Source organism: Panthera onca, chromosome D3 (genome assembly GCF_046562875.1).
Source record: "Panthera onca isolate mPanOnc1 chromosome D3, mPanOnc1 haplotype 2, whole genome shotgun sequence".
Classification (NCBI taxonomy): domain Eukaryota; kingdom Metazoa; phylum Chordata; class Mammalia; order Carnivora; family Felidae; genus Panthera; species Panthera onca.
Genome location: NC_138350.1, coordinates 79,753,810 through 79,767,687, shown reverse-complemented (window position 1 = coordinate 79,767,687; position 13,878 = coordinate 79,753,810). Strand labels below are relative to the sequence as shown.

General features: G+C 44.6%; 1 long non-coding RNA gene and 1 pseudogene across 1 annotated transcript in view; one reads left to right on the top strand and one right to left on the bottom strand.

The window, feature by feature from the left end:
* LOC144613793 (uncharacterized) overlaps positions 1 to 13,878 on the top strand; it is a 53,108-nt gene that overhangs the window by 12,735 nt on the left and 26,495 nt on the right. The gene's annotated exons all lie outside the window — the stretch shown is intronic.
* On the bottom strand, positions 9,794 to 11,787 carry LOC132665025 (centromere protein N pseudogene; annotated as a pseudogene).

The following is a 13,878-nucleotide window of genomic DNA, read 5'->3' as shown; positions in this document are numbered from 1 at the left end:
CAAACACTCGGGGCGCTGAGGTGGCTCAGTCGGTAGAGCATCTGACTTTGGCTTAGGTCATGAACTTGTGGTTTGTGAGTTCGAGTCCTGAGTCAGGCTCTGTGCTGACAGCTTAGAGCCTGGAGCCTGCTTTGGATTCTGTGTCTCCCTCTGTTCCTCCCCTGCTCGCACTCTGTCTCTCAAAAATAAATAAAAGTTAAAAAAAATTAAAAAAAAAAAAAAAGAGTCAAACAATCAGCTGAGCCACCTAGGTGTCCCTAACCTCGTTATTAAGAGGTATGTACTTTTTTTTTTTTTTTTTTTTTTTTTTGCCATTTTGTTCATTGTTTTTTGGTTGTTTCTGTAGTTCTCTGTTTTGTTTTTCTCTTGCTCTCCTTATGATTGATGACTTCCTGTAGTGGTATACTGGGCTTTTTTTCCTTTATTTTTCTTGAAGTTATTATGTTTTTTGGTTTGTGGTTGCCTTGAGGTTTATGTGTAATATTCTAAATATACAGCAGTCTATATCAAGCTGATAGTCACTTAAGTTTGGAGACTTTAATTTTTGCTCCCACCCTCCATGTTTTAAGTATGTTTTCATATTTTCCATATTTTTAGTGATTTTCCTTAATTTCTTTTAGATAGTTGCTTTTACTACTTTTGTCTTTTAATCTTCATAAGTGATTGCACTACTCCTTAATGTTTGTCTGAGTTCACTCATGAAATGTTTTCTTCTTATAATGTTCTTCTAATTATGGCCTTTTCTTTTCCACTTAAAGAACTGTCTTTAACATTCCTTGTAAAGCTGGTTTAGTGGTGATGAATTCTTTTAACATGTGTTTGTCCGGGAAACTCTTTCTCTCTCCTTCAAGTCTAATGATAACCTTGCCGAGTAGAGCATTTTTGGTCGTAGGTTTTTTCCTCTCAGCACTTTACGGGCCAGAAAGGACAAGCATGATCTAGTCAAAGTTTCTGCTGAAAAAAATCAGCTGATAACCTCATGGGATTTTCCTTGTATGTACTAGTTATTTCTCTCTTGCTGCTTTAAAAATTCTCTTTATCTTTAATCTTCAACGTTTTTATTTTTATATGTTGGGGGTTGTACCCCCTCTGGTTCATCTTGTTTGAAAGTCTGTTTCCTGAACCTGATGTCTGTTTCTTTCCCCAGGTTAGCGAAATTTTCAGGCTCTTATGTCTGCAAATAATTTTCCTGTTCCTTTCTCCATCTCTTCTTCTGCGACCCCTATAATGCAAATGTCTGTTTGCTTGATGTTGTTCAAGGGATCTCTTAACCTAGTCTCCTTTTTGAAATTCTTTTTTTGTTGTTGTTATTCAGCTTGGATGCTTTCCATCACCGTGTCTTCCAGATCACTGATCCGTTCTTCTGTATCCTCTAATATTGTTGATTCCTTGTAGCATATTTTTCACTTTAGTTATTTTGTTCTTCAATTCTGGCTATTTTTTTTTACTAGTTTCCATCTTTTCGTTGAAGTTCGCGCTAGTTCCTGCACTCTTCTCTCCATCCTGTGAGCATCCTCACACACATTAATTTGAATTCTTTGCCAAGTAGATTGCTGATCCCCATTTCAGTTAGCTTTTTTTTTTTCCCCTTTCCCTGAGGTTTGTCTCGGTGTCTCAATTGGAGCGCATTCCTCTGTCTCCTCATTTTGTTTAACTATGTATTTTTCTATGAATTAGGTAGAATAGCTATTTCTAAGCTTGAAGGAATGACTTGTATATCAATGTCCCCTGTGTAGACGATGTGCTTGGTGACTTTGGCTGGCTGGAGCTGTGGCTGTCATGGGCTATGTGTCCTCGGGCACTCCATGTGGGGGCTGCCAGAGTGGGATGGGCAGGAGCTGGTGTGGGGTGGGGCTGTTCCTGTGGCTCTCCTCTCAAAGGGTGCCCTGGTCAGACAGCTGAGGCTGAAGTGGGTGCAAGCCAAGGGCTGCCTTGGTGTGGCACCTGGAGTCAAAGCGATGCAGGCCTGGAATGTTCTGAGGTTCTCTGAACCTGTGTCACTTCGGTGAGATCACTGGTGCCGTAGTGCTTGCTGACCGGTGGTGTTCCTATGTGAGCCATGCTGGGGTTCCCCCGGCTGAATCGCTGTGGCTGGTGTGGGCTAGGATCTCAGGGTTTACTGACGTGCTAGACCGGCTGGGGTGCACAACCCTCGCTCCTGTCTGCCCTATCAAGGTAGAGGGGGGAGCGTAAACCGTGTCACTTGCCAGCCCCTGGGACCCGGAGAGAGTCCCAGCGGCTCCCCTGCCATTTGGCGGAGTTCTAGTACTGCGTCTTTTACGTTTTAGTTGCTCTTTTGAACCACACGTGCTTTTCTGTGCCCCGGGGAATTCAGGGCGTGGGTTAGGGGCTAGGGGCTCCCAGAGGCGTGGGCTACATGTGGCACCCAGACCCGCTCTTGTCTGTGCTGTCAGGGCGGTTGCCATGCTGCTTGCCAGCTTTTCTGATCTGGAGAGGGGTCCAGTAACCACCACCCCCCCCCCCCCCCGGGGTTTTGACAGAGTTATGGGCACGTGCTTTTAAAATGCGCCTCTTTTTCTGTGCCCCACAGCAGGCGAATGTGCCCTCAGACCCTCAGTGGTGTCCCCTCCCGCTGCAGCTCACAGAATAGGAGGCAGAGGTTCCCTCCATTAGGGTGTCTTGGTCCCACCCCTGTACTGTACACGGTCTGTTTGTCGCTCGCGGAACCTGCTAGCCTCCTGCTCTCCAGGGGGAGTCGCTCTGCAAATAGCGGCGGGGATGCTGTGTCTGCAGGGGAGGGCAGGTCGGGGCCTTCCCGGGTCGCCATTGGATCAGAACCCCTTGTCTCCCTTTAATCCAGTCTTAGGTCAAATATTCTTTACCCTTTTACCCTCTTCTATTTCCTTTGCGTTCCTTTTGTTAATATGAAGTAATTGTCTTCATTAAAAAAAAAAATGTATCCAATATCTGCTCAGGCGGGTTTAGGAGACAGGATCGACAGGACTTGGTGACCTGTGACAGGTTCCACTCCGGTCGGGCTTACAGGAGGTGCAGCTCTGGGGCAGGTTGGGCTCGTGGTGCCTGAGTCCTGGGAGCAGGCGTCCCCGAGGCAGAGAGGAGGGGCAGACAAGGGGACGCGAGGCGAGTGCTCAGGGCCAGATCGCAGTGTGAGCAAGAGGGCAAGGGACCAGCGAGGGCCGAATGTTTGGGTCACGCAGGGCGTGTTGCGTAACGTGCAGCGGCAACCGTCTGAAGCCCGTCCAAAGGCAAAGCGAGAGCGATGGGGGACGGGACAGTTTGATCCGAGGAATGGTCAGCTGTGGGCAGCAAGTGCCACTGGCGGCTGTAACACGCCACTGTCCCTGGAAGCCAGACCCCAGGCCACCGGCGACCCTGCTGAGCAGCCTCCAGGCCACGGGGGAGGGACGGCAGGCAGGACGTAGGGGAAGGAGAGAGGAGAGCGGACCGCGGAAGCAGGAACGGGGACGGTCGTCCATTTTCACGTTGCTCAATGGGAGAGGCTGCGCGCGCTTCCGGGGGAGGGAGCGGTGCCAGGGCAGAGCCCGAGAAGAGGGCCTTGAACTTGCAGAAGCAGCAGGGTGGGGGCGGCAGAGGGGCCCGGAGGCTGGGAGCAGAGAAGGACGAGGCCGGAGATGGCCGACAGACCGTGGGTGACGTGCGGGGAACTGAGGCACTTAGGGTCGCGAGGAAGGTCTAAGATCAGTGCTGCCAGAGACGCAGCAAGGCCTAGGGGGTCTGGAGCGGCGCACCAGGTGGGGCCGTCGGCCTGAACCGGTGCCTTTCTTGCTCCACAGCCCCGGAGGGTGCAAGACGGCGGAGGGCTCGGGGCGCGGAAGCGTCTGGCTTCGGCTCAGGCCATGATCTCACAGTCTGTGAGTTCGAGCCCCGCCTCGGGCTCTCTGCTCTCGGTGTGGAGCCCGCTTTGGATCCTCTGTCTCCTTCTCTCTCTGCCCCTCCCCTGCTCTCTCTGTCAAAAAATAAGCATTAAAAAATATGTGCCCACATAGAGAAGAAGTCTTAAATGAAAATAGACTCAAATTTTAACAATGCTGTTTCTAAGTTGTGGGATTCTACTGCGTGTCTAAAATGTTCTGTAAATGCGCACGTATTACCTTTTTCTTAAAAAACCATGGACGCCAGTTTTTAACCAGCAAGGTTTAGTCGTCTTTTATTGGTGTCGTGGTAATGATATTTCCGATGAAAGAATGCAGTATCCTTGCATTCTTGAAGCCTAGCTGACGCACAGTATTAGGTCGGGTTCAGGTGTGCAACATGGCGATTTGATGGCTCCGTGTTATGCTGTGCTCCCCACGAGTGTAGCCGCCATCTGTCACCACACAGCGCTATTAGAATACCCTGTAGTCCCCACGCTGGACCTTGCATCCCTGTCACCTTCATTTGACAACCGGAAGGAGCCTATGCTTCTCACTCCCTTTCCCACTTTTACAATGCCCACTCCAGTTGCTTCTGGAAACTGCCAGTTCTCTGCATTTGTGGCTGTGTTCCTGCTTTTTTGTTTGTTTCTTCATTTGTTTTGTTTGTTAAGTTCCACATAGAAGTGAAATCATATGGTACTTATCTTTCTCTGACTTCTCTTAGCATCATGCCCTCTGTGTCCACCCATGTTGTCACCAATGGTGAGATCTCATTCTTTTTTATGCCTGAGTAATATTCCTCTGTGTGTGTGTGTGTGTGTGTGTGTGTGTGTGTACACATATTTAGCCATTCATCCATTAAACAACACTTAAGTTGTTTTCATAACTTGGGCTCTTATAAATAATGCTGCAATAAAAACGGGGGTGCATGTATCTTTTTGAATTCGTGGTTTCATTTTCTTTGGGTAAATAGCCAGGGCTAGAATTACTGGATCGCGTATTATTGCTATTTTAAGTTTTTGAGGAACCTCCGTACTATTTTCCGCAGTTGCTGCATCAGTTTACATTCCCAGCAAAACTACACGAGGGCTTGCTCTTTCTCCACATTCTCACCAACGCCTATTGCTTGTCTTTTTGATACCAGCCATTTTGACTGTTGGAAGGTGATACCTAATTGTGGTTTCCATCTGCGTATCGTGATGGTTAGTGAGGTTGAGAGTCTTTTCCTGTGCCTTTGGCCATCTGTATGTCTTCTCTGGAGAAATGTCTATTCAGGTCCTCTGCCCATTTTCTAGTTAGATTTTATTTTTTTTAGTGTTGAATACGTTTTTATATTTTTTGGATATTAATCCCTTATCAGATATTTCATTTGCAAATATTTTCTTACATTCAGTAGGTTGCCTTTTTATGGTTTCCCTCACTGTGCACGGCTTTTTATTGGTGGTGTAGTCTCAAAAGGTTATTTTTGCTTTTGCTTTCCTTGTCTGAGGACACCGATCTAGAACGTTGCTAAGGCTAAAGTCCATGAGATTACTGTTTATGTTTTCTGCCATGAGTTTTCTGGTTTTAGGCCTCACATTAAGTCTTTAATCCATTTTATTTTTGTGTCTGGTGGAAGAAAGTGATCCACTTTGCATGTCGCTGTCCTGTTTTCCCGGCACTGTTTGTTGAAGAGCTGTTCTTCTCCCCACCCGCTATTTTTGCCTCCTTTGTCATACCTGAATTGACCATAGAACCGTGGGTTTATTTCTGGGCTCTCACTGTATTCCATTGAAATGTTCCTTTATGTGCCAGCACCATACTGTTTTGACTATTGTAGTAGATCTTGAAACTGGGGTTTGAAACTTGAAACTGGGATACCTCCAGCTTTGTTTTTAAGATTACTTTGGCTATTCAAGGTCTTCTGTGGTTCCACGCAAAATTTTGAATTATTTGTTCTAGTTCTGTGAAAAATGCTATTAGTATTTTGACAGGGATTGCAATGAGATTTGGGTAGTGTGGACATTTTAATAATAGTCTTCCAATCCAGGGCACCTGGGTGGCTCATTTGGTTGTGTGTCTGACTCCTGATTTCAGCTCAGATCATGATCTCACAGTTTGTGAGTTCGAGCCCCACATTGGGGTTCACACTGACGTTGTGGAGCCTGTTTGGGATTCTCTCTCATTCCCTCTTTCTGCTTCTCTCCTGTGTCCCTCCCCGCCCCCCCCACCCCGCCTCACTCACTCAAAATAAATAAACTTAAAAAAATAATACTCTCCCAATCCATGAACATGGAATATCTTTCCATTTGTGTTGTCTTTAGTTTATCTCATCAGTGTTTATAGCTCTCAAAGTAAAGGTCTTTCACCTCCTTGGTTAAGTGTATTCCTAGGTAATTTATTCTTTTTGGTGTAGCTATAAAGGGAATTGGTATCTCTTTCTGCTACTTTGTTGTTTTTATATAAAAACACAGCAGATTTTTGTATGTTCATTCTGTATACTGCAAATTTACTCAGTTCACACATTCTGTTAGTTTCTTGGTGGAGTCTTTAGGGTTTTCTGCATATAGAATCATGTCACCTGCCATAGTGATAGTTTTACTTCTTCCTTACCAACTTGGATACCTTTTGTTTCTTCTCATTGTCTGATGGCTGTGGCTAGGACTTCCAGTGCTATTTGAATAAAAGTGGCAAGAGTGGACATTATTGTCTTGTTCCTGATCTTAGAGGGAAAGCTCTGTTTTTCTTCATAGAGTTACCTAGGGTTTTGTCACGTTTTTGCCTTTATTATATTAAGGTATGTCCCCACTAAATCTACTTTTTGAGAGTTTTTATCATGAATGGATACTGAATTTGTCAAATGCTTTTTCTGCATCTAATGAGACGGTCACATAATTTTTATCTTTCAGTTGTTAACGTGTATCACGTTGATTTTGTGGACATTGAATCATCCTTGCATCCTCAAAATAAATTGCGCTGATTGTGGTGAATGATCTTTTTAACGTATTGGTGAATTGCTGTCTTAAGGATTTTTGAGTTGATGTTTATCAGGGATATTGGCCTGTCATTTCCTTTTTTTTTTTTTTTTTTGTAGTCTAGTTTTGGTATGAGGATGATGCTGGCCTTATAGAATGTATTTGGAAGCTTTCTTTCCTCTTCTAATTTTTGGAATAGTTTGACAGGAATAGGTATTAACTCTTCTTTAAATTCTTGGTAGAATTCACCTGTGAATGCTTTCATTTGTTGGGATTTGTTTTACTGATTCCATTTCATAACTGGTAATCATTCTGTTCAGATTTTCTATTTTTCCTCATTCTGTTTTGGAAGATTATATGTTTCTAGGAATGTATCCATTTCTTCTGGGTTGTCCAATTGTTGATAGGTAATTTTTCATAGTAGGTCTTTCATAGTTCTTTGTGTTTCTGCGGTGTTGGTTGGTTGTTACTTCTTTCCAGATTTTGTGTCATCCTTTTTTTTTTCCTTGATGAGTCTGGCTATCAATTTGATTTATCTTTCCAAAGAACCAGCTCTATGTTCTATAACTATGATTATATGTTCTATGTTCTCTAACAATGTTTCTATTGTTTTTTGTTTTTTTGTTTTGTTTTGTTTTTTTTTTAGTCTCTTTCATTTAATTTTTGCTCTGATCTTGTATTATTTTCTTCCTTCTAACTTTGGGTTTTATTCTTTTTCTAGTTTCTGTACGTGTAAGTTTAGATTGAGATTTTTCTTTTTTCTTCAGGCAGGCCTGTATTGGTATATATTTCCCTCTTAGAACCTTTGGCTGTGTCCCAAAGATTTTGGGTTGTGTTTTCATTTTCATTTATGTCTCCATGTACTTTTAAGTTTTCTGTTTGGTTTCTTCATTTTTCCTCTGGTTGTTCAGCAGCATGTCATTAAGCTCCACATGTTTTCAAGTTTTTTCTTGTAATTGATTTCTAGTTTCATCCAATGTGTTCAGAAAAGATGTTTAATAGGCTTTAAAGCTTAAATTTATTGAGACTTGTTTTGTGGCCAACATGAGATATCCTGGAGAAGTTTCCATGTGCACTTGAATAGAAGATGTATTCTGTTGTTTTTGGATGGGACGTTTTATATATATCTGTTCAGTATACCTGGTTTAATGTGCCATTTAAGGACACTGTTTCCTTATTGACTTTCTGCCTGGATGATCTGTGCATTGATGTCAGTGGGATGTTAAAGTCCTAAGTTATTATTGTATTATTGTCAGTGTCACCCTTTTTGTCTGTTAATATTTTTGTTTGAAGTGCACCAGTGTTATGTGCACGGATATTATTATATCCTCTAGTTGGATTTATCCTTTTATTTTTAATGCCCTACTTTCTTGTTACATTCTTTGTTTTGAACTCTTTTTTTTGCCAAATGTGTATTGCTACCCCATCTTTTTTCCCCCCATTGGCGTGGAATATCTTTTTCCCTCTGAACTTCTAGTCTGTATGGTCTGAAGTGAGTCTCTTCTAAGTAGCCTATAGGTGGGCCTTCCTTTTTTATCCACTTAGACACCTCATGTCTTTTATTGGAGCATTTAGACCATTTACATCCAACCTAAGTATTGGTAGGATGCATGTCTTACGACTTTGTTAGTTGTTTTCTGGTTGTTTTTGTAGTTCTTCTCTGTTCCTCCTCCTTTTGCTCTTTCCTCGTGATTGATGAGTTTCTTTAGGTTATGCTTGGCTATCTTTCCTATAATATTTGGGCATCTATTATAGGTTTTTGGTTTGTGGTTGCCATGAAATTCACATATAAAATATACATATAGGGGTGCCTGTGTGGCTCAGTTGGTTAAGCGTCCGACTTCGGCTCAGGTCATGATCTCACGGTTTGTGGGTTCAGGCCCCACGTTGGGCTCTGTGCTGACAGCTTAGAGCCTGGACCCTGCTTTAGATTGTGTGTGTGGGTGTCTCTCTCTCTGCCCCTCCCCTGCTCGTGCTCTGTCTCTCTCTCTCTCTCTCAAAAACAAACATTAAAAAAATTTTAAATGTACATATATAAATATATAGCGGCCTGTATTCATATATAAAATATATATATAAATATATATAGCAGTCTGTATTAAGTTGATGGTCACTTAAGTTTGAACATATCCTAAAAGAACTTCACTTTTATTCCCCCGTCCATGTTTTATGTGTATATGGTCACATTTTACATCTTTTTAGGTTGTGGGTCCTCTTATCTAATTTTTTAGATAGAGTTGATTTTTACTACTTTTGTCTTTTAACCTTCATACTAGCTTCATAAATGATTGCTACCTTTACTATTTATTTGATTTTTTTCATGAAATTTTTTCCTTTCATAATTTTCTTATAATTATGGCCTTTTCTTTTCCATTTAAGAAGTGCTTTAACATTTCTTGTAAGTCCAGTTCAGTGGTGATGAACTCCTTTATTTTTTTCCTCCCTCCCTGCCTTCCTTGGTATGGGCAACTCTTTACCTCTCCTCCAATTCTGAGGAGAATTGCCAGGTATTCTTGGTTGTAGGGTTTTTTTTTTGTTGTTTTTTTTTTTTCTTTCAGCACTTTGAATTTATCATGCTGCTGCCTTCTGGCTGCAAACTTTCTGCTGAAAAATCAGCCGATAGCTTTGTGGGGTTTTACTTTGTATATAACTAGCTCCTTCTCTCATGCTGCTTTTGTTTATTTCTTTTTACCAGTTTTAAAATCCTTATTCACAAATCAGCATAGTATGGTGAGTTTGAATACCATATGTATGATAAAACATTAAGAAAAGCTTCCTATTTACAATGAAGGTATTCTTTTATATAACTGAATCATCTGATATGCTACCTCCTGCAATCACTTAATGGACCCAACTGAACCCTTTGAATGAGCCAACTTTATGATTTTCCTAGGAAGTTTTGAGTTGAGGATAGTTTCTTGCTGCTGCTTTCCATGATCCAAGGCTTAGGACGAAATTCATGGAAACAAGCAATTAGAACCTGATCTCTCCAGGATCGAGAGACAGTAATGAATAAAAGGACATCTTGTCACTTTTTAAAGGCTCCCAATTGCTATGCTTTGCAGGATATGGAGGAGAGAGGTACACAGTCGAGGAGGAAAGAATCGGTCCCCAGAAGTACACTGAACATTTCTAAATTGTCAATATCAAGAATTCATTTCTAAAACACACGTTTATAAACAGAAGCCATCCAACTAGCTGTTAACTGAAACGCATATGCAATATAGTCAAGAAAATACTGTGCTTACAAAACCACATCTTATTTATCTCTGATTTTAAAATCATCCTTTCCCTTATGGGTGTGCAAGGGAGCAGTGGAGAAAGTGTGTATCATCTGAAGGACCAGTTGGTGCCACGGATTTCACCACTTCCAGAAGCCGCGGGCTGGAGAACTTTATTAGGCACCGGAGGGGTTCTTTTCTCTCAGCCAAGATGTCTCCAATTCTTTTTTATTTTAAAAATTTTTTAAAGTTTATTTGTTTTGAAAGAGAGAGAGAGATAACATGAGCAGGGGAGGGGCAGAGATGGAGAGAGAGAATCCCCAGCAAGCTCTGTGCTCCTCACTGACCCCAACACAGAGCCTCATCTCAAGCCTGTGAGATCGTGACCTGAGCCGAAATCGGGAGTCGGCGTCTTAACCGACTGAGCCACCCGGGAGCTGCCAGATGTCTCCGTTTACGTCACTTTGGACTTTGTTTCAAGCTTACATTGTGCAAATTCTTGTCTTAGTCGAGGATAGTCTCCCAAAGTGTCTCTTTTTCTAGTCTGTTGTCATGAATGATCCTTGAATCCATGTGTATCTCCGGCTCAAGGATTCTTGCTTGTAGGGGTGTAGTTGACTTGTGAGTTTCAAAGGTCTGATTACACTGTTTGAAAACAGTAGTAGCCTTCAGAGAACCCGGATACCGGCGTCTGAGGTCCATTTTCAGAGCCGTATGGTGATCGCCAGCACCTGTCCGTGCCTGGCCCGGAAGGGTTATATTGTTCTTCAGCTGGAAGGAGGAGGGGAAGGCGCAGGGGGTCTGGGAATAGTTTACCACACAGGCAGGTATGAACTTTTCCTGGTTCCCCAGGCATTTCGGACCCATACCGCATTCTCCACAGCCTCTCTGAAGCGGACCGTCACATTTTCTAACGCTGTCTGAAGAATCGTCCCGTGTTGGTTCCGAACCAAAAAGGTCAGTGCCTTCACCCGGTCCTTTCCTCATCCGAAAAACATCTCAAACTTTCTGGTGCTCACAGGAGAGTATAAGCGGCGTCCAGCAGGGCCGCTAACAGGGTCTCACGGAGCAGAAGCAAGGCCCGAACAAGAGATTCCTTTCTCTGCTGGAAGTCTACGGTCTGTTGAGTTTCAGAGAAAAAGATTCCCAGGTTGGAAGGGTGGCGTCATTTCGGTCACTGGGATCATCGAGACGGTCCTCACGATAAACTCGGCAACGGTTCCATCCGTCTCTGTGGCGTGGCTGTCCTCGCCGGCAGTTATCTCTCGTCTTGCTGCTTTTCAAATTCTCTTTCTCTGTAATCTTTGGCATTTTAACGATCGTGCGTCGTAGTGTGGACTTCCTTGGGTTCATCTTGTTTGAAACTCTCTGTTTCTTGAACCCACGCGTCTGTTTGCTTCCCTTGGTTAGGGAAGTTTCCAGCTGGTGTGTCTTCAGATGATGTTTCTGCCCCTTTCCCTCCCTCTCCTCCTTCTGGGTTTCCTATAATGCGAATGTTTGCTTGCTTTACATTGTCCAAGAGATCCCTTAACCTGTCGTCATTTACATTTTTTTCTTTTTGTTCAGCTTTGCTGTTCTTTTTGCTGTTCCAGGGCCCTGTCTTCCAGATCGTTGGTCTGTTCTGCATTTTCTAATCTGTTCTCTCTAATGTATTTTTCATTTCAGTTACCAACTTCTTCAATCCTGACTGGTGTTTCTTATATTTTCTGTCACTTCGTTGAAGTTCTCACTGGGCACGTCCACTCTTCTCTCCATCCCGACGAGCATTTTTGTGAACATTACTTTGAATTCTTTGGGAGATTGTTTCTATCTGCATTTCATTCATTTCTTTTTTTCTGAGGTTTTGTCTTATTCTTTGGAGCATGTTTTTCTGTCCATTTTGCTTTTCTTTCTGTGTTCGTTTCTATGCGTTAGGTGGAACAGCTACTTTTCCTCAATTTTGAAAAAATTTTTTTAGAGAGAGAGCATGCGCACAAGCAGGGGAGGGGCAGAGAGAGGGAGAGAGACAATCCCAAGCGGGCTCCGCGCTCTCAGTGCACGGCCGGACGCGTGGGGCTCGAACTCACGCGTCATGAGAGCGTGACCTGAGCCGAAATCAGGAGTCTGACCCTTCACTGACCGAGCCACCCGGGCGCCCCTGCTTCTCCTAACCCTGGAGGAATGGTCTTGCGTACGGTGGTCCCCTGGGTGGACTGTGCCCGGTGACCTTGGCTGGCTGGCGGGAGCCGTCGCTGTCGTAGGCTGGGGGTCCTGGAGCACTCCGTTCTGGGGCTAGCCCGGCGATGCGGCTCGAGCTGAGGCGGGCATCGGCCGGGGCTCCCGGGGGCGGGGTGGGGGGTGGGGGGTGGGTTCCGCAGACGGGACTCCGGGTGAGTCCTCTGTGGTCCACGTGGCCCAGGACTGGAGCGTCGCGGTGCGCTCTGCACCCGCGTCGCCTTGGAGAGCCGCTGGGAGCTGTAGTGAGTGCTGCGCAGGGCTGTTCCGCGTGCGCCTCGGGTGGCCTCTTGCTGGGACAGCTGGGGCCGGTGGGGGCCAGGAGGAGCCTGCGACTCCCTGGGGCGACGGGTCAGCGAGGGCACCCAGCCCCTGCTCCCGTCGGCACTAACACGGGGGACAGCCTCTCTGCCCCGGCCGCCACGGCGTGGGGTTCCGGGCCTGCTTCCTTTATATTTTCATTGCGCTTTTCAACTGTGGCTTTTTTTTTTTCTGGGCTTCACCGCAGACGAATCTGCTCATGGTCCCTCGGTAGTGTCCCCACTGCAGCTCCTGGTGTCGGGCTGGGGTTCGCTTCGCTACCGTGTCTCTCTCTCTCTCTCTTGCTGTTCTCTGTCTTTGGTGAAGCTGCTCAGTCGGCCCTCAGTTCGGCTCCAGGAGGAATTGCTCTATAAATAGCTGTAGATGTGAGGCGTCAGCGCCGGAGGTGCGTTCAGGTTCTTCCTGCGTCGCTGTGTTGGACTGGAGATCTTAAAGAGCTATTTTTAGCCTCCCGAAACGTTCTAGGGAGAGGAATATTCAAGCAGTTCTTCAAATGTGTCATAGACGATAAAACAAATGGAAGAGTGAAGTTTGCGCGCAGGTTGTATCGCTGGCTTACGGCACGATTTCTAAATGGAAAGCTGCTGTTAATTACGGAGTTTTCTTTTTTCTTTTTTAAAAGATTTTTTTAATGTTTATTTTTGAGAGTGTGAGCAGGGGAGGGACAGAGAGAGAGAGGGAGACACAGAATCCGAAGTGGGCTCCAGGCTCCAAGCTGTCAGCACAGAGCCCGACACGGGGCTCAAACTTACGAACTGTGAGATCGTGACCTGAGCCGAAGTCAGACGCTCAACCTTCCGAGCCATCCAGGGGCCCCTATGGAGTTTTTTTAAAGACCCAGAAAAGCCAATGACCTATTAAATGAGCTCACAGAGTCAACATCAAGGCACAACATTTGGGAAAATGATCTTTGTTGACATTTCAACGTTTTTCAATAGAGAAGACTAGTAATTAGGGCAAAGTACAGTCTTTGGAATAAGATCCAAATAATGGTAATGACTAGAACTTCCTTATAATTTCAGGTGAAAGCCAGTTTTAATTCCACCTCTTTCAGAAGAGGAATGACCGTTACCGTAGTCTGGTTGGTCATAAGCAGATAACAGAAAATTGCCTGCTACTCCCCTTTTGAACAGGATATACGCTGCTTTGGATAATTTTTTCTTTAAGTTTATTTATTCCGAGAAAGAGCACGAGCGGGGGAAGAGCAGAGACAGACAGAATCCCAAGCAGGTTCCATGCAAACAGCATGGAACCCGATGCGGGGCTCGAGCCCACAAACCACAAGATCACGACCCAAGCTGATCGAGGGTC